At 43.0% G+C, this 18633-nt stretch overlaps 1 protein-coding gene across 2 annotated transcripts in view; it reads right to left on the bottom strand.

Moving 5' to 3' along the window:
- Positions 1 to 18633, bottom strand: part of LOC144495630 (ALS2 C-terminal-like protein) — a 104780-nt gene that overhangs the window by 85555 nt on the left and 592 nt on the right. The gene's annotated exons all lie outside the window — the stretch shown is intronic.

The following is an 18633-nucleotide window of genomic DNA, read 5'->3' as shown; positions in this document are numbered from 1 at the left end:
CATTTATCCCTCAACCAGCACCTAAAACAGAATGTCTCCTCATAATTATGTCAGTGTCTATGGGACTTTGCTGTGTGCAGAAGGAGACAGTGGCATTGTGGTATTGTCATTGGATTAGTAATCCAGGGACCCGGGTTCAAATCCCACATGGCAGATAGTGAAATTTGAATCCAATGAAAGTCTGGAATTAAAAATTGAATGACCACCATGAAACCATTGTCGTAAAAAACCCATCTGGCTCACTGATGTCCTTTAGTGAAGAAAATCTGCTGTCCTTACCTGGTCTAGCCTACATGTGACTCCAGAGGCACAGCAATGCCCTCAGGGACTGGCAATAAATGCTGGCCCAGCCAGCGACACCCATATCCCATGAACGAATACAAAAAGAATTGGCTGCCACATTGTGCATTAACAATGACTAAATTTCAAGAAGAATGTTCTTGGTTGTAAGCTCTTTGGGATGTCCAGAAGTTGTGAAAAGCACAAGTTAACTGGAAGTCTTTCTAGTTATTGCTTTTTTTTTTAAAAAAAGACGACAAAAGACACTTGTACATTCTTCAGTGCTGCCTTGTCTACCAAGTGTAAGTTGGGAGTTTGTGAAAGAGGGGAAGGAGATGTTCCTTTACTTTCTACCTTTTCCAGCCTCCAGTGTTTGGCTCTTACTTTGGTATAGAGAAAGAAATTGATTGGTAAGTAACTGGTAAGCAATAGGAGAGAAAAGAGCTGACGTTTCGAGTCCAGATGACCCTTTGTCAAAGCTTTGAGCTCTGGACTCGAAATGTCAGTTCTTTTTTCTCCTTACAGATGCTGCCAGACCTGTTGAGATTTTCTAGCATTTTCTCTTTTGGTTTCAGATTCCAGCATCCAAAGTAATTTTGCTTTTAAATACTTTTCAGAGTTACAGTATGGCAGGTCAGTTTGGCCCCAAGGAAACTATCTCCCGCAGAGTTGGGAAGTCATGGATGCACGACATGTCCTAGACGGTGTCACTGGCTGCAGAACATTGAGCTTTGGTTTCAGAGCTTGAGTGGTGGCTGGAGTCACTGTTTTACATCCAAGTGGCAGAGATCCACACGGATAGCATGGTTAGCAGAGTAGTTACATTGCAGGTTGAGAACGTACAGGCAGAAAGGGAATGTGCGACCACCAGGCAGTCAAAGAGAACCAGGAGGGTAGTGCAGTTCATTTTGCTTGCTAATTGCTTTTTCATTTTGGATATCAGTGAGGGTGATGGTTCCTCAGGGGAGTACAGCCAGAGCCAAGGCTGTGACATCATGGGTGGGTGTCTCAGCTGCACAAGAGGGAGGAAGAGTGGATGAACAACAGTGATAGACAATTCCATAGTCAGAGGATCACACGTATATTTCTGTGTCAGTTTCTTGGTCCTGACACCAAGGAGGCAACGCACCTTCCTGGAGTTGCATTTACTGTTAAAGGGAGAATAGAATATGAATGTAAACAAAAGAAAAGATCTTAAAACTTCTATAGGAACACAAAAAGGAAACATTTGCTGAGGCGTACGAGTCAATTATAGGCAAGGTCAGGAGAATTTATAATGGGAAACAGAGAAAGCAAATTATTATTTTGTCTGTCTTCGCTAAAGACTATGCAAGAAATCTTCCAGAATTAGAGATCTGAAGGACTGAGAAAGAGGAAGCAAAGGAAAATAGTATGAGTAAGGCGGCACAGTTGTTGGCACTGCTGTCTCAGCACCAGGGAGCCCGGTTCAATTCCGACCTTAGGTGACTGTCTGCATGGAGCTTTCAAGTTCTTCCCGTGTCCGCGTGGGTTTCCTTCAGGTGCTCTGGTTTCCTCCCGCACTCCAAAAATGTACAGGTTAGGTTAATAGGCCATATTAAATTGCCTCTTAGTGTCAAGGGGATTAGTAGGCTAAGTGTGTTTACAGGGTAGAGTTTGGGTGGGATTGTTGTCAGTGTAGGCTCTATGGGCCAAATTACCTCCTTCTGTCCTGTAGGGATTCCAAGGTTGCATTGGCAAAATTAATGGAATGAAGATTAATCAGTTCCCGGACCGGAGTGTAGAAAGAGATACCTATGGAGGTGGCGGATGCATTGATCTTCCAAAATTCTATACATTCTGGAATGATTCCTGCAGAATAGCAAATGTCATCCCACTATTAAAAAGGGAGGGAGAAAGAGAAAACTGGGAACTACAGACCTGAACTACAGACCTGTTCGCCTGACGTTAGAATAGAAAATATTAGAATCCATTGTAAAGTATGAGACAAATAAACACTTGGATAATAATGATGTGATTGGGTATCGTCAACATGGATTGATGAATGGGAACTCATGCTCAGCAAACCTGTTGGGAGTTTATTTTTGAGGATATTACAGAATTGATAATGGAGAGTCAGTTGATTTAGTATACTTGGATTTTCAAAAGTTTTTGATAAAGTTCTCCACAGGGGTTTCATTAACAAAATTAAACTAAATGGGATAGGAAGTAATATAGTGGCATGGATTAAGCATTGGCCAGACAGCAAACAGATGAGGAATAAGTGTGTCATTCTCGCATTGGCAAGTTGTGACTAGTGGGGTACCATAAAGACGTTGGCTCCAGCTATTGCAATCTAGATTAATGATTTGGATGTGGGGACCAAATGTAAGAATTCAAAGCTCATGGATGACACAAAGCTGGGTGGGAGTGTGTGTTGCAACAAAAGGGTGTAAGTGGCTTCAAGAGGATTTGGACAAGATATAGTGAGTGGGCAAGAATATGGCAGATGGAATATAATGTGGAAAAATGTGGGGTCATCCACTTTAGTAGGAGGAACAAATTTGCAGAGTATTTCTTAAACGGCAATGAGATTAGAAAGTGTAGATGTACAAAGGGATCTGGGCATCCTTGTCAATGAGTCACTGAAGGCTAGCATGCAGCTGCAGCAAGCAATTAACAAGGCTAATGGTGCATTGGCTTTCATTGTAAGAGGATTTGAGTACAAGAGTACTGAAGTTCTGCTTCATCTGCATCGAACTTTAGTTAGATTACACATGCCGCAATGCGTGCAGTTTTGCTTCCCTTACCTGAGGAAGGATATTATTGCCATAAATGGAGTCCAACAAAGGTTCACCAGACTTGTTCCTAGGATGGCGGGACTGTCCTACGAAGAGAGATTGAGGAAACTGGGCCTGTATTCTCATGAGTTTTGAATAATGACATGGTGAATTCCATCGACACCCACAAAGTACTTAAGGGATAGACAGGGCAGATGCAGTTGTGATGTTTCCTCTGGTTGGGGAATCCAGAAACAGCAGACACAAGTTTCAAACTAAGGTGGAAACCACTAGGGACCATGATGATGAGAATTTTTGTTTTTCTGAGTGTTGTGAATCTTTGGAATTTTCTACTTTAGAGGGCTGTGGAAGTGCAGTCATTGACTGTTCAAAATAGAGATTGACAGATTTCTAAATACCAATTACATAAAAGGGGATAGTGTGGGGGGAGGAGGGGGGGGGGTAGTGAGCGGCAAAGTGGATGATCATCCATAATCGTATTGAATGATGGAGTGGGCTCGATAGGCTGAATGGCCTACTCCTGTTCTGATGCTCTTCGTCTCATTTAAGGGATGCAAGCACCACCTCCAGTGTGAAACCAAAAATTAAATCATTGAGATATAAATGCCGACAGAGGCAGAAACAGCACCTTCCAACCACAGTCATATTCATTAGTAATCGTCTCGGGATCATTTTCATCACTCAAGCCAGTGACAGAACGTCTGATGCAGCAGTGACCACCCAAAGTGGAGCATCTGTTGCGAGACATTTTTGTAGCTGACGTGACTTCATATCCTACTTCCTCAATATAGAGCACAACACAATTGTTACAACAACCGACTTCCCTTTCCCCTCACTCTCCACAGAAAAAAAAATAAGGCACGTTAACCCTTTTGAGAACATGAATCTAAAATTTCTCATCAAAATTTGTATTCTGGTTAGAGGAGGAGGGTGAAAAACTGGATTAGCACATTCCACTCAAAATCATGTCGTAAATTGCCTGTGTGCGTTTAATGTTAACATTTAATGCCAAAGGTGGTAAGGGAGTGCCGTGTTCAGAGACATGCCTCAACGTGAAGAGCACAGAACAAAAACAGAAGATGCACACAAAAGCAAAACATACAAAGGCCTTCACATTATATAAAAGTTAAAGTTTTCATTTTTTAAAATTTACATTCATAACGCACTAGTTTTACAGCAAGAAGCTTGCAGTTGAGGCACTGATTGAGGCCCCCACCCTACACCCGTGGCCTTACTACCAGTGTTAATAATATGGTGACTCAATTATTTTGGTTAGCACCGAGAAAAAGCAAGTTCCACAAGACATATGAGGTAGTTTCTGTTCGCATGAACTCCAGTCATTCTCATGAAAACCACATTCTAAGAAGTACCATGGCTCAAACTGCACCTTCTCTTATCCACGATGGGAGACTATTATTTAATTCAAGTTTACTGTCCTTTTGGAAATTCACAGCGTCAGGAGAAAAAAAAATAATGAAGTTGAAAAGGGAGAAAGTGTTTTCTCTATGTTCTTTTGATAGGGATTTTGAATACAGCATTATTTCACATCCCTAGGCCATCACACAGTATTTACGGCCAATTACTCTAGAAGTAGGTCTGTCTTATGAGGAGAGACTAAGTTGGTTCGGATTATATTCATTGGAGTTTAGAAGAGTGAAAGAGGATCTCAGAGAAACTTAAAATTCTAACAGGGTTAGACAGCGTAGATTCAGAAAAAATGTTCCCAATGGTGGGGGAGTCCAGAACTAGGTCATAGTTTGAGGATGAGGGGTAAACCTTTTAGGAGGAGAAATTTCTTCACCCAGAGGGTGGTGAATGTGTGGAATTCACCCAGAGAGTGTAGTTGAAGCCAAAACGGTGTCTGATTTCAAGAGGAAATTAGAAATACCTCTTGGGGCTAAAGGGATCAAGGGATATGAATGGAATTCGATGATCAGCCATGATCAAAATGAATGGGAGAGCAGGCTCGAAGGGCCAAATGGCCTCCTCCTGCTTCTAATTTCTAGGTTTCCATGTTTAAGTAGAGCCACTCATCATTTCTCACTTTGTGGGAGCTTGCTGTTCGGTTTGCAATCAGTTTGTGGTGCTGGCTGAGGGAGGAAGGGGATGTTGTAATGTGGAATAGGTGCGGCAATAGTGGATTGATGGGTTCACTTGGGACAGCAATGTTGTTTGAAGTGGAGCCTTATAATCTATCATGGAGTATTCCATCCAGTTAGAGTCCAGGATTCTCCTCCATCACAGAGCTCAGCATCTCTGCTTTCCTCATATGTTTCCCGCATGCTGTTAAAGAACAGGAGGCAATGAAGGAACAGCACCAATAATCAGGGCTTTATCTGTTAACCGTGGCATCTGTTATGAAGTGGTGTGAAAGATCTCCAAGAATCTAAGCAGTGCGACCAGCAACTCAATGAGTTAAAGTCACTGAAAGCCAACTGATTTGCAATTCTAGAGTGGCCCTTGAATTTTCACTGACTGAGTCTCATCTTGTAGCTGGATGCCTGATCTTCGGCGAGTAATGTACAAACATGTGGGCTGAACTTCCAGGAACAAAATTGCATACTTATTATTTACCATGAAACAAGGTGCAAAGGACATATTTCACCAGATTTGGACTTGTCCCTGCGACCCAGAGTGCGACATGAGGCCCACCTACAAAAGTGCCCACTGATGGCGCACATGAGAATATCCAGCACATAATCCTGCAGTCTGCAATACAGGGTTATCCAATTGTCCCCAGAGCCCTTCGGCTAATAAGAGATGGATTTCACTTCTTAAACAGATTCGTCACGCACACAGGACTGGGCTGCTGATGCTCATGGTCCTGAAGCTTAATTTTAACTCAGGACAGATGCAATGCGGGGCTAGGGAGGATGGTAAAGTTGGTATGTAGTTTGAACCTAAGCAGCGCGAGGAGATTTTAACTCTTAGGGTATTTGGTGTCCTCCACCGTATTCACTAGCAGCTTATGATCAATACTTAAGTAGAAAATATGTTAGAATACTAATCTCAAGAATATCTATGCACATATACATTTTATTTATATATAGAATGCACATATTTGTATGCATAATCATTAACTGGAGATTGTTAACCTTTACAGGTGCGGACAACATGAGCAAAGCAAGGTAGAAGAAACAGATGCAAAGTATTAGTTGGTAATATGGCTATAAATTAAATAGAACAAGTAAAAGGAGGAGGAAAGACAGCTTCGTTCCCACAGTAAGATAGATTAGTCACCCTAGTTGGAATGTGATAAGGGAGGACTGGTATTTTTGTTCAATCATTAGATTATCAAGGCCAGTGTAAAAAGATGTCCCTCTGTACACCACTGTATAAATCATTTGTCTACCACCTGCTGAATTGAAGACAAGGATTATTAGATTGAAACCTTGTGTACACAGTGTCCTTAATCTTCTGAAACTCCTCTGGCTGACCTCAAGAAAAATGTGCACAACACCCAGGGGAATCGTGTACAATCTTCAAATATTTTGAGCAATACAAGGCTCAAAAATTCAACATAACTCACTTGTTCTCTTTACACCACAGGAACAATGGGAGAAGGCAGCCATCCAGGGCGATTGAGGCTCAGAAGATGCAGCATAACATGGCTCAAGTTCAATGTCCACTGGTGCGGATACAGGTATCACGGTGACACCACACTTAAATGTTCATCAGAGGAGCACAACTTTTAGAAGGCAGCAACAGCTGGAGGAAATTACTATCAAAGGACAGAGTTCAGCTATGTTCAGCTTGCCAGAGATACCAAAGTAGATGCTTGTGCAACAGCAAAGGAAGATGTGTGAACTACTGGCCAAGTTCTCTGAGATTGCACACATCTTTAGGCAGAAGGTGGAAGAATTCATGCATGCCATGTGTCTCGCCATCTCTGTCGAATGACAGAATGAGTATCTCCATTGCAAAACATGCCATGGAGATGCATTCACCAGCCCAATAATTTGACACAGGATCAATGGAATGACCTTCACAATGTGGCCCATTCAAGTGAAATGGGGCAAATGCGCAAAGAAGCTGGCAGTTTCCCAATCCTGCATAGCACCCAGGTACAGTTGGCAATGGGAGTCTTCCTGACAGCTTCCCACGGACAATGGCCTACCAGGATCACTCGAGCAGAGACGCATGCATGGCCTCCTGTCCCGATTGCTGTGGATGCTCCTGTACAAACACAGATGGGACACAGTCTGTGACTGAACCTTCATGGGCTCTGTAATCATAGAATGTTAGAAGGCAGCCCCGGCTAGGGGCGGCTGGGTGGGCAGGGGGCAGCCAGATGAGTAGGTTCAGGAGCAGTACCTCATAGGAACACAAAATTCTAACAGGACTAGACAGGATAGATGCAGGAAGGATGTTCCTGTCCAGAACCAGGGGTCACAGTCTGAAGATATGAGGCAAACCATTTAGGATTGAGAGGAAAAATTTCTTTGCCTAGAGTCAGCCTGTGGAATTTACTACCACAGAAAACAGTTGAGGCCAAGACATGGTATTTTTTCAAATAGGAGTGAGTTATAGCTCTTGGGGCTAAAGGGATCAAAGAATATGAAGGGAAAGCAAGAACAAGTTACTGAGTTGGAAAGATCAGCCATGACCAGGGCAGGCTCAAAGGGCCGAATGGCCTACCTATGGCCCTATTTTCTATGTTTCTATGTATTAGGAAGCATCAGGTGGAGGGATTGTATATAGATTTGGCATCAGCTGATACGAAGGTGAATATGCCCAAAACCAGTGACCGCAGACTGAGCCCTTTCCATAAAAAAGATATGGATATTCCTTGCATTTCTGCCATGTATCATCTGTTGATGTTTAAGAGGAACTTGAGCATGTACAGTTTGTGCCAGGAATTGCTTCTCATCTGAGGATTCCCAGCACTCCTGCCATTCATCTCTCTTCTGCTCCTCTCCTCATTGCATTGCCATGTGGTACAAGGTGAAGCACAGGATCATTCACTGTAGGTGCACACTGGGGAGCTGCCGACAGAGAGAGCAAGGTACCTGAAATAATTTTGACAAGTGCCAGTTCGATAGTTGGTCTAGTGCTACAATGGCATCAGTTATATCATTCCTCTGGTCCCAGACAGGCATCATGAACTATGCCTTCAATCCTTTGTCACTCAGGATGCAGCCCGGAGACTAAGTAGTGGGCTGAACAGTTGAGGCACCCAAAACTTCCTAAGGAAGTAGTGTACTAGTCAAGACAGCTCCCTGGGAGCCTTGCTGACATTTGCAAGCAGCATTTACAGTGGTCACAGAGAAGCTGAATGTTTGGAGTGAAAGTCCTTCCTATTTGCAAAGGCCCTTGCCACCTCCAAGTGTCTTAATGACTACATAGATAAATCTGCCGGTCCTGCATCAGAGGAAATTGAGACAACGCCGATATCCTCTTCTATCTAATTTGCATCATCCTTCGAAGAAACAACGCAAGTAGGTGCCCCCATATATAGGGCATCTGTCCCCCTGTGTTATGCAGGTGTGTGCAGCCAATTGAGAAATTCTACATCCCTATTTATTTTTCACTGATTTTATCCTGGTTAGGATGAAGGCAGTTGAAAGTCCCCACGGGTATCGTCCTATTGTTTCTGCATTGCTGAACTGAAGATGGCTCAAGGTGATATTGTCCAAAGATGTGCGGGTTAGGTGGATTGGCCAAGCTAAATTGCCCCTTGGTGTCAGGGAGGACTAGCTCGGGTAAATGCATGGGGATAGGGCCTGGGTGGGCTTGTGGCTGGTGCAGATTCGATGGGCCAAATGGCCTCTTTCTGCACTATAGGATTCTATGATTCATACCTCATTATTTTAATCATTATCACTGTAAGAGGCAGTAACCAATTTACATACAGCAAGGTCCCATAGAAAACAGCATGTTGTTTAAGGGGCAACTATTAGCAATTTGCTTAAGCTGCTCGCCTGTGCTCATGATGTGGAGATGCCGGCGTTGGACTGGGGTGAACACAGTAAGAAGTCTCACAACACCAGGTTAAAGTCCAACAGGTTTATTTGGTAGCAAATACCTGTGCTCAGTCAGGGTCACTCAGCTCCTGCCCTCATTACAGCCTTGATCCAAACATGGACAAAAGAGCTGAACTCCACAGGTGAGGGATAAGGAATGCCCTCGACTTCGAGGCTGTATATGACATCAAAGAGCCCTACTGAAACTGAAGTCAATGGAAATCGGGGGTGGGGGTGAGGGGTGGCAGTGGGGGGAACCCTCCACTGGTCGGAGGAGTCTAGCACAAATGAGATGGCTAGAGATCAATCCTCTCCATTCCAGGGCACTGAAGGAGTTCCTCAGGGTAGCGTCCGAGGTCTTCAGCTGTTTCGTCAATGACCTTCCTTCCATTACAAAAGGTAAGAAATGGCAACATTTGCTGATGAATACATAATGTTCAGTACCGTTTGCAACTCCTCAATTACTGAAGCAGTCCATGCCCAAATGCACCAAGACCTGGACAACATCCAGTCTCGGGCTGATAAGTAGTAATCACACCACATAAGTGCCAAACAATGACCATCTCCAACAAAAGAGGATCTAACCATCACTCCTTGACATTCAATGCATTACCATCACTGAATCCCCCACTATCAACATCCTAGAGGTTACCATCGAACAGAAACTGAACTGGAGCAACCATATAAATATTGTGGCTACCAGAGCAGGTCAGAGGTTAGAAATCCTACAGGAAGTAACTTATCTCCTGATTCCCCAATCTACAAGGCAAAAGTCAGGCGTGTAGTGGAATACTCTCCACTTGCCGAGATGAGTGCAGCCCCAAGAAAACAAGTAGTTCAACGCTATGCAGGACAAAACAGCCTGCTTGATTGGCACCACATCCATAAACATCCACTCCCTCCACCACCAATAAACAGTGGCAGCAGTGTGTACCACCAATAAGATGCACTATAACAACTCATCAAGACTCCTTTGACAGCATCTTCCAAACCCGCAAATCTTCACCACCTTGAAGGACAGGAACACCGCCACCTGAAAGTTCCCCTCCAAGCCACTCACCATCCTGGCTTTGAACTGCATTGCCGTTCCTTCACTGTCGCTGGGTCAAAATCCTGGAACACTCTCCCTAACAGCACTGTGGGTTACCATGTTTGGATCAAGGCTGTAATGAGGGCAGGAGCTGAGTGACCCTGACTGAGCACAGGTATTTGATAAGGTTCCCCACGGTAAGCTACTGCAGAAGATACGGAGGCATGGGATTGAGGGTGATTTAGTGGTTTGGATCAGGAACTGGCGAGCTGTAAGAAAACAGAGGGTGGTGGTTGATGGGAAATGTTTATCCTGGAGTTCAGTTACTAGTGGTGTACCGCAAAGATCTGTTTTGGGGTCACTGCTGTTTGTCATTTTTATAAAATGACCTGGATGAGGGCGTAGAAGGATGGGATAGTAAATTTGCAGATGACACTAAAGTCGGTAGAGTTGTGGACAGTGCGGATGTTGCAGGTTACAGAGGGACATAGATAAGATGCAGAGCTGGGCTGAGAGGTGGCAAATGGAGTTTAATGCGGAAAAGTGAGAGGTGATTCACTTTGGACGGAGTAACAGGATTACAAAGTACTGGGTTAATGGTAAGATACTTGGTAGTGTGGATGAGCAGAGATATCTCAGTGTCCATGTGCATAGATCCTTGAAAGTTAGCACCCAGGTTGATAGGGTTGTTAAGAAGGCGTACGGTGTGTTAGCTTTTATTGGTAGAGGGATTGAGTTTCGGAGCCATGAGGTCATGTTGCAGCTGTACAAAACTCTGATGCGGCCGCAGTTGGAGTATTGCATACAGTTCTGGTCGCCGCATTATAGGAAAGATGTGGAAGCATTGGAAAGGGTGCAGAGGAGATTTACCAGGATGTTGCCTGGTATGGTGGGAAGGTCTTATGAGGAAAGGCTGAGGGACTTGAGGCTGTTTTCGTTAGAGAGAAGGTAGTTAAGAGGTGACTTAATAGAGGCATACAAGATGATCAGAGGATTAGGTAGGGTGGACAGTGAGAGGCTTTTTCCTCAGATGGTGATGGCTAGCATGAGGGGACATGGCTTTAAATTGAGGGGTGATAGATATAGGACACATGTCAGAGGTAGGTTCTTTACTCAATAGCAAGGGCGTGGAATGCCCTGCATGCAACAGTAGTGGACTCGCCAACATTAAGGGCATTTAAATGGTCATTGGATAAACATATGGATGACAGTGGAATAGTGTAGGTTAGATGGGCTTTAGATTGGTTTCACAGGTCGGCGCAACATCGAGGGCCAAAGGGCCTGTACTGCGCTGTAATGTTCTATGTTCTATGACACCAGGGACTGCTGCAGTTCCAAACGACAGCTCACCCCCACTTTCCGAAGGGCAGTTAGGGATGGGTAATAGATGCGAGCCTAGCCAGTGACACCCACATCTCATGAATGGATAAAAACAACTGGCCTTTATATAACCATCTTTTAATGTAAGAGAACATTAGGCAAATGAAAATGGACAATCCAAAACTCATTTCACTGCCTGCACTTTCATTGCCTTGTAGTTATCTTTTCTTTGAATATGCATTGAATGTTTCCAACACAAATACAATTGCTTTCACTACAATCATTTCCTATGGCAAAACACTCCCAATAACTTACTATGTAAACAAGGTTCTCCTAATCGCTCTGTGGCAATTTAAAACATGAAGATGCCGATGTTGGACTGGGGTAAGCACAGTAAGAAGTCTCACAACTCCAGGTTAAAGTCCAACAGGTTTATTTGGTAGCATGAGCTTTCGGAGCCTCAAGCTCCCGAAGAGCGAGCTTGAGGCTCCGAAAGCTTGTGCTGCCAAATAAACCTGTTGGACTTCAACCTGGTGTTGTGAGACTTCTTCCTGCAATTTAAAACAACCCTTAATCTCCATCTAGGAGCAAATCTTTTCTTATGCTCTTACAACCCTCAATAATTGGTCCATTGGAAATAATTTCAAAATCTCTCACTATGAGGAGAGATTTGAGAGGCCAGATTAAAGTTGTCCATCCCTTGCATCATTACAGTGAATCAATCCCATTTGCTCTCTATAGAATGAAATTCAACGTCCTCTATAGATGGCTGCCTTTTAGTCAACTATATCTTTCTTCATCTTTACACTCAAGGTAGAATCAGTTTCCATCCCCCATCTGGAATTATTTCCAAACTCCCTGGCTGTTTGCCAAACCTACTTTTGATCTGTCAGCACATTCCAAGATTTGAACGCAATTGTCGATATGCGCAGAGAAAAAAAGAAATGGGTGCAGCACCAACATCTATAGTACATTATTTTCTTTAAAAATTCTTAGGATTCAGTGCCAAGGCCAGTATTTGTTGCCCATGCCTAATTGCCCTTCAGAAGAGACGGTGATCTCTCTTCCCAAGCAACTGCAGTCCATCAACTACAACTGCTGCTTTGTTAGGGATGGAGTTCCAAGACTTTGATTTAGAGTCAGAATCAGAGGTTTACAGCATGGAAACAGGCCCTTGGATCCAACTTGTCGATGCTGCCTTTTGTTTTTAAAACCCTCAAGCTAATCTCAATTGCCGCATTTGGCCCATATTCCTCTATACCCATCTTACCCATGTAACTGTCTAAATGCTTTTTAAAAGACAAGATTGTACCCGCCTCTACTACTATCTCTGGCAGCTCATTCCAGACAGTCACCATCCTATGAAAAAATTGATTGCCCCTCTGGACCCTTTTGTATCTCTCCCCTCTCACCTTAAACAGGCTCCCCTACCTTTGGAAAAAGATATTGACCATCTAGCTGATCTATGCCCCTCATTATTTTATAGACCTTTATAAGATCACCCCTCAGCCCACTACACTCGAGAAAAAAGTCCCAGTCTATCCAGCCTCTCCCTATAACTCAATCCATCAAGTCCCGGCAGAATCCTAGTAAACCTTTTCTGCACTCTTTCTAATTTAATATCCTTTCTATAATAGGGTGACCAGAACTGTACACAGTAATCCAAGTGTGGCCTTACCAATGTCTTGTACAACTTCAACAAGACATCCCAACTCCTGTATTCCATGTTCTGACCAATGAAACCAAGAATGCGGAATGCCTTCTTCACTACTCTGTCCACCTGTGGCTCCACTTTCAAGGAGCTATGAACGTATGCCCCAGATCTCTTTGTTTTGTAACTCTTCCCAACGCCCTACTATTAACTCAGTAAGTCCTGCTCTGGTTCAATCTACCAAAATACATCACCTCGCATTTAAATTAAACTCCATCTGCCATTCATCAGCCCAAATGATCAAGATCCCGTTGCAATCAGAGATAACTTGCTTCACTATCCACTACGCCATCAATCTTGGTGTCATCGGCAAACTTACCAACCATGCCTCCTATATTCTCATCCAAATCATTAATATAAATTTAGCGACGTTGAAGGATAGTATGGTGCGTGACTTTAGAGGGGAAATTACAAGGTGGTGATGTTCCTTTGCGTTTCTCCTTTCCATGTCCTTCTCGGAGGTTCAAAGAGTTCAAAGCACAGCACAGGAACATGACCTTTGGTTCACCAAGTCTGTGCCAACACAGATGCCTCTCGAATATTTTCTTGCTTCTACATCATCCATATCCCTCTATTCCCTGCCTATGTATCTGTCTAGATGCCTTGAAACATTGTTATAGAATCTGCTTCCACCACCTCCTCCAGCAGTGCGCTCCAGGCATTCACCACCCTGTGAAAAACCTGCCCTTACAACTCTTTCAAACTTTCTCCCTCTCACTTTCAATCTATGCCCCCGAAGAATTGACCCTTCAACCCTGAGAAAAAGACTCTATCCAAGCCTGTCATAACCTTATAAACCCTTCAGGTCACTCCTCCAACGCTCCAATGAAAACAATCCAAGTTTGTTCAACCTTTCTTCATAGGCCCTATCCGCCAAACCAGGCAACATCCTGGTAAATCTCTTCTGCACTCTTTCCAATGCATCAACATTCATCTCGTAGTGATGTGACCAGAATTGTACACAATACTCTAAACGCAGCCTAACCAAAGTCTTATACAGCGGCAACATGATTTTCCAATTCCTATACACAATGCCCTGACCGATGAAGGCCAGCATGCCATACGCCCTCTTGGCCAACTTGTCCACCTGAGCTGCCACCTTCAGGCAACTGTGGATCTGCACATCTAGATCCTTCCATATGCTAATATTTCTAAGGGCTCTACCAAATTCTTGGCTTCTGCAGTAGACCTTCCAAATCGCATCACCTCACGTTTGTTTTGCTTCAATTCCACCTGCCATCTTTTGGCCCAGGTCTCCAGCCGAATTTATATCCTGGTCGAGGTAGAGATCACTGGCGATGAACATGTTAATTAATCTCTCCTGCTTTCACCCATCCCAGATCTTCCCTTTTGTTCTTTTTCCACCCTTCCACCTCTGCACTTGCTCAATATCTTTCACATTTCTAATTTTTTTTTCCAGTTTTGAAGGTTACAGACCTGAAACATTAAATCTGTTTTCCTCTCCAGAGCTGTTGCCAGACAAACCTGCTGAGTATTTCCTGCATTTTCCATTCGAGGCCTTGTGTTTTGTTCCTACATCAAATAAATTTGTCTTCACTGTCCCATTGATTGCTCTTTTAAAAAGAAATCCATCCTTGTTGGCTGACCTTGATCGGCATGATTAATTGGCTGATTAGCCGTTTCAGTTATGTATTATTCGAGATAAGATATTCCTTCACTCTCAAAGGTTTTTAATCTCTTCAACGAACAAAGCTAAACCAGGGTAATCTGATTACAAATTAAAATAAATTTGAGGAACCAGTTAAGGGCCCTTTATCTGATGTCCGCAAAAGTCTGATATGAAATTAATTTGCAATAAGCCCTATAAAACCATCCCCTAAATTAGCAATCTCAGTCAGAGAAATAGGAGTGTCACATTAGATGTCTGTCTTCAGAAGTTAGGGGGTAAAGCATGATTCTGGGAGTAGAGAGATTCACTCTGCCTCTCTGTCAATGTGCTTACATTTGATATTGACAATAGGTGTCTCAAATGGGAAACTTAAACTCCCAGGAGAACCATAAAAATAACGTCAAATACTCAGAATAGGAAATGCCACAAACGTCATTGTTCTTAATGCAAATTGTGTTTTCTTTAAACAAATATAGAATCATTGTGCAGGAGGCCATTCTGCCCATCAGGTCGGCACCAACCACAATCCTAGCCTGGCCTTATCCCCATAACCCCACGCATTTATAGTTTAACTACTTTTTTTTTTTAGGCAACTGTAGGAGAGCACCACTGATAATTTGTGTTTTCTTTGAAAAAGTAGCTTTAATGTCACTTTTGTGGGCATCTAGCTACAGAACATCACTGCCTCCAAGAGGAGCTGAAATCAGAAGCATTTACAAGGGGCCATGCCGAGATAACCCACTTCAATCAGCATGAATGAGCTTCAGAAATTTCAACATTTCTCTTCAAGGTGCTGATGACTCTATTTTGATATTGTGGGCAGCACGGTGGCACACTGCTGTCTCAGCTCCAGGAACCCAGGTTCGATTCCCGGCTTGGATCAGTGGGAGGAAACCGGAACACTCGGAGGAAACCCATGCAGATACTGGGAGAACGTGCAAACTTCACACAGACTAAAGCTGCGTGGGTTAGGTTGATTGGCCATGCTAAATTGCCCTTTAGTGACCCAGGATGTACAGGTTAGAGGGATTCGCAGGGTAAATATCCGGGGTTATGGAGATAGGGCCTGGGTGGGATGGTAGTCGGTATAGACTAGATAGGACAAATGGGCTCCTTCTGCACTGTAGGGATTCTATGATGCTATATCTTTGAGAGAAAGAAGAATTTGCCTTATACGGCATCCTTCACATCCTCAGGTAAACTACTTCACAACCATTAAATTACTTTTGAAACACTGTCACGATAGTATTGTGGACAATCTTATTGCAGAATTGACATTTCCTCAATTATTTTTCCATTTAATTTCTGTAATGATGGGACACCGTCATTGTAAGGAAGTGTATAACAAAATGTTCATGTTCAGGGCAGAGGAGTGCATCACGATGCAATCTTTTTGGTTACACAATGATGTGGTTTAATCCCATTTACATCATGGCATCTGTCAAACTGTTGGGAAAAGTGTGCCAAACATCCGTTCATTAAGGCAATGTGCCTTTGCCCACAGTTCAAATGGCAAATCTGACTGGTGTGAGTTAATAGAGTCAAGTTCAGGCAGTGGCTCTTCAAAACCAACTTGTCAAAGGCATTCTGCATATTTTGTAATAACCAGATAAATGTAACCAAGTCAAATAAAAAAGGGGAAAAAACCTCAATGTAGGAAATCAGAACTAAAGACAGAATATGCACTTGAAATTGCAAAGAGAAAGCGTACACAGTGTATTTATAGACTATTCTGGGAGGAGAGACTGGTAAACTCAGATTGAAGGGCCAAATGGCCTACTCCTGCTTATATTATCTACTTTTCTATGTTCTCTTTAGAGCAAAGGGAGACTTAATGGGCATTCAAAATTAGGAGGGCTTGTAATATAGGAAATGTAGAGAAAATGTTTCTGCTGACAGCAAGATCAGTGAGCGGAGAACTCAGATGTATAGTAATTTGCAAAAGAACTAAGGGGAAGTTCAGAAGATTTTTTTTAATGATGCAGAGAGTTGGGATCTGAAATGCAGATGAATGGTGGTGGAAGATGACAATTCCGAAAAGGCTATTGGATAGATAATTGAAAAGGAAAAATGTGCAGGGATTAGCGAGAAAGAGGTGGCGGAGTGGGACTAATTGGGTATCTCTATCAAAGAACTAACACAAACAACAGAGATCTTAATGGCCCCCTTCAATGCTCTATGATTCATTGGAAATCAGAAAGTTAATAGCAGAAAATAGTGCAACACTAAAAGAGGAAGATGGTTTAATGCCTGCAGGCTGCTCAATAGAAAAAGGAGGAAACTGGTAATTTATGTAAAAGATCATCTCGCTTATGCAATGAAACAAGATTGGAAAACAGAAAAGAAGCTGGGGGTGGGGAGCCTTGCACAAAGAAAATGCTTCGCCTCTTTACAGCACAATGAACTTGGTGCTTTTCAGGAGCGCACTAAATGAAAATGGAGACAGAGTCAAAGAAGGTGCTTTAGATAGATGACAAATAACTTGCTCAGAGATAGATTTTAAAGGTGCATTATAAAAGGGGAGGGAATTCCAGAGGCCGAGGATTGGATAGCTAAAAACATGGCCACCCATGTTGTAGTGAAGGAGTGGGAAACACAAAAGAGACAAAGTTAGAGGAAAGCAGAGTCCTGGGAGGGATAGTAGGGCTGATGGAGGTTACAAGGAACTGAAAGAGAAAGGGGTCTCAATTTAAAATGAACAATCAGCATCCAGTATATGGACAGCAAAGATAGTCAGGAGCACTTAAAGGCACTACATCCAAAATATCAAAACCAAGTCTCACAATTTATCAAACCCACTGGCATTTTTTTCTGTTCTATTTATAGAAAAGGGGATGGAGTTTTGTGTAGCTAAAAGGAGACAAGGTTGCACTGGGTCATTGTAACCTGGCAGCTTGGACTAGATAGAACGGCAGCCCTTTTGTCGTTTTTACAATGTAAAGCATTGTCACATAAATTTCAAATATAGTTAAGAAATCCCCAGTTCCTATCTCCCTGAATAAATCCAATATTGTTTAAAAGTGTACCACATTTTGCCAAACAAGTCTATTCACAGCACTTGGCGGTCGATTCTGAAATTCCGGTTAATTTCAGAAAAAAATGTCAGAGCTTTTGAAAAAGTGTAGGAAACACAAGCCAATTTGTACACAGCAAAGGCCCAGTAGCAATGCAATAATGACCAGATTATATTAAATGATATTGATAGAGGGATAAATAGTAACCAAGACACCTGGGTGGGGGGGGGGGGGGGGGGGGGCGGGGGGAGAAGAGAGAGATTTAAAAATAGTGCCAGATCATCTATAATGTCAACTGGAGGGAGAATGTGCCCTCCGATTAACGTCTCATCAAAAAGACGACACCTCCAGCAGCACAGCACCACCTCAGAATTGCACCGAGGTGCCAATTCGAATGTTGTGCTCAAATCTCTGGAGTCTTGAACCCATAAATTGTTAGCCCATTCAGAGTGTTGAACTGAGCCTAGACTATTATGGTGGCCTGTGCTGTGTGATTGCACTCAAATAGTGTTTCCACTTTTTTTGAACAAAAAAAAAGCACCATGTATGGTTTGGAAACATGAATCTGCATGGAATCAGACTGTCACAGGGGGTAGGAGTAGTTCCTGATTCAAGAGAAACACTTTCCTGCCAGATTCAACTGGTTAATGTTACAGGAGTCGAATATAATGGGTGCATACTTTATTCCAGCACTGCGCACAGAACTGTGCACTGAGCATTTTTATCATTTCTTGAGTTTGTTCCAGGTTCTGTTGCTACTGCTGGGTGCATTCCAACATCTCACTGCAGCGCGGAATTATGTCCACAATGCAGCTTTGCATGTTTCATACAAAAAAGGTCAAATATAATTGCTGAACACACGCTCTTATTTCCATGGATTGTGAGGAAAGCTCCATGTATCGAGTGGCCCGAATTATGTACAGGGGA

The sequence above is a fragment of the Mustelus asterias genome, chromosome 7 (genome assembly GCF_964213995.1).
Source record: "Mustelus asterias chromosome 7, sMusAst1.hap1.1, whole genome shotgun sequence".
NCBI classification, from domain to species: Eukaryota; Metazoa; Chordata; class Chondrichthyes; order Carcharhiniformes; family Triakidae; genus Mustelus; species Mustelus asterias.
Note: the sequence above shows the minus strand (reverse complement) of the source record. Positions and strands in the feature narration are given on the sequence as shown.